Consider the following 2,830-nt stretch of genomic DNA (forward strand, 5'->3'; position numbering starts at 1 on the left):
GTCACATGGTATGGAATGTCCCTTTGGCCAGTTTGGCTGTGCCCCCTCCCAGCTTCTTGTGCACCTCCAGCCTTCTCAGTCGGTAGAGCATGGAAAACTAAAAAGTCCTTGGCTAGTGTAAGCATTACCTAGCAACAACTAAAACACCGGTGCGTTATCAACTTTGTTCTCATCTTAAATCCAAAACACTGTACCAGCTACTAGAAAGGAAATTAACTCTATCCCTGCCGAAACCAGGACAGTGCTAATGGTTGGTAATGTACACACACATTACAAACTTCATTATCTGAAGTGCATATGAGGAGCAATGCATTGGGATATAGTTTCCTAATGCATTGGAAGACAAATTACAATTACAGAGAAGGATGCAGAGAAGTGTCCAGTTATTACAGCAGTATTTTGAGAGCAAAGGTTGAACGCTGCACTGTCTTGGCAGTCTTGTTTCCACTCTCTCTCAGCTTGAATACCAAGCAGATGGACTGCAAAATATTTCAATTAGTGGCAGCTACCATTAAAGTGAATAAACTTTTGGGGAGAAAAACTATGTTTTTACGATGACTGTGCTTTAAAAGCTAATAACTTCTCACATTAGTTGAGGTACATAGGCTCATTTTAAAATGGTTTTCTGTTTGTGTCTTTTAATCTGAGATTATAAAGAATATACATCACACTGCGGTTGGCATACCAGGTTCCTAGTGAGACCATCGATAAGTTTGTCATCAGACTTCCTTGACTGGAGCCATGTCAACCAACTCTGGGACTCATAGAGAAGTGATCAAAAGTGACAGGGTAACTGACAGCTCTGACAAGTGATTGTAGAATACACTACATTGTACTTTGCTGTGGGAAAATGACCTAAACCTTACTGTTAATTCTAAATACTCCTTAGCATCATGTGCTCCTCCACAGTGTATTATTATATTGTCGAAAAGGTTAGCAGAAAGCGGAGCTACTTCCAATGCATGACTGAATTGCTCCTTCTTTCTACCATGTCCAAGGGATCGAGTTCAGAGATAATAGTCACTGTGCAGAGCATAAACACCAGCCAGGTTTCTCCCTTTTGTTCATGTAATGTTTAACTTCCTTCCTCAATACATTGCCTACTTTATCTCTGAAGTCAGGATCAAAAAAAGTCCTTCTTTTGTGTTCTCTGTGTGAATGATCTCAGACAGAAAAATCGCACATCAATGAGCAATAAAAAGGAAAACCTTGCATACAAGGAAGGAGCTCAGATGTAAAGAAAGATAAGTAAAAATTCTAACAAAAGCAAAAAATGCCATTTTGAGATTCTGTTCTCTGTTTTTGGATCTAAAACAAGCTTATGTAAGACTGTGGGGGTGTTTGTTTATGTGTGGAGGTGTATTTAACTTCATGCTAAGCTCTTTCCAAAGAAATCACCTAAATTTGATATCTGGAACCTTTGATTTGATGATCTTCATATCTACTTGCTTTTTCTCTTTCAGTCTGTCCACAGGGATGTTTTTCACTGGCATCACTAAGCTTTGATTTAGGCTATTAAATCATATTTTGCTCTCCAATCTATCTACTGACATTTTATTCTTTCTATGGAGGTAAAACCTCTAATATTGTCAAGTGGATCTGAAAGCATTTGCTGCCTTAAGGTGTTTGTCTGTTACACAAGGGAAGGAATGGGAAGAAATGAAGATGCTCTTATGGACATAGGCATTTGATCTGTTAAAAAAATGTAACTAAATTGAAGTGCTAAGCCCTTCCTTTACGGTATTACCCCTAGCACTAGTTAAACATCCAGCCAACATGGGGCTTCACGGTTTTACACCTAAGGGGAAAAGAGGTCTGGCTTGAGGTCTGCTTTCAAGATGAGGTTGAAAATCTCAGCGAGCATTGTAGAAGCGTTAGTCCAAAAGGAGGTACCATGCTGAGAGCTACGGAGAAGGACTGGCAGGGAGCTGGGATAGATCTGAGGTGGGAAGGGATCGGCCCCCAAGTAGTGCAAGTGTTTCACTGGGAACACTAGCAAGAAGGTCTGTATCAGTACATTCTGGTTTAGGAGCTGTCACAAAAAATCACACCATATGTAACAGCAACAAAACATACTAAAATACCAATGTAAAGCATTTTTTAAGGTCTATACTAGCGTTTTTACTAATATGCTGGTGTAGGTAAAAAAATCCCATTTTTTGCTGACATAGGTAAGTACAGTTTTTGAAGATGATAATGACCTTGAATCTCCTGGTACTTCATGATTAAAACAGGATTAACAACACTATAATGATCAGTGAGTGGAAAGGTATCTGATAGAGATACTGAGAGATGCCAGTGTACAGAGTGTCCATGTCCAGGTGCTGGTAGCAGGGGCTGCAGGGAGGCTGGCTCCAACAGCCCCACCGCAGGACAGGGCTGAGCCCTTCGGCCAAGCTGGGGGCACCTGGGGGAAAAGAGGTGCCAGAAAGGGCAAAAGGCGGCACAGGCAGAGGAGGAGGAAGCCAAGGAGGGAGCAGCAGCAGAGGGACCCCGAGGCCGGAGGAGGAGGAGGAGGGCGGGAGGTGTTGCAGGCCCGGAGCAGGGATCCCCTGCGGCCCTGGAGAGACCCCGCTGGAGCAGAGACCCACCCTGCAGCCCGGGGAGGGCCCCAGGCCGCAGCAGGGGGATATTCACAAAAATGATCAGGGGGATGGAACACCTTTCCTATGAACAAAGGCTGAGAGAGTTGGGGTTGTTCAGCCTAGGGAAGAGAAGGCTTCAGGCAGACCTTATGGCAGCTTATCAATACTTCAAGGGGGCTTCCAAAAAAGATGTCGGCAAACATTTTAGGGAGGGCCCCAGCAGGGGGATATTCACAATTCACAAA

Source organism: Aptenodytes forsteri, unplaced genomic scaffold, assembly GCF_000699145.1.
Source record: "Aptenodytes forsteri isolate BGI_AS27 unplaced genomic scaffold, ASM69914v1 Scaffold223, whole genome shotgun sequence".
In the NCBI taxonomy this organism is placed as follows: Eukaryota; Metazoa; Chordata; class Aves; order Sphenisciformes; family Spheniscidae; genus Aptenodytes; species Aptenodytes forsteri.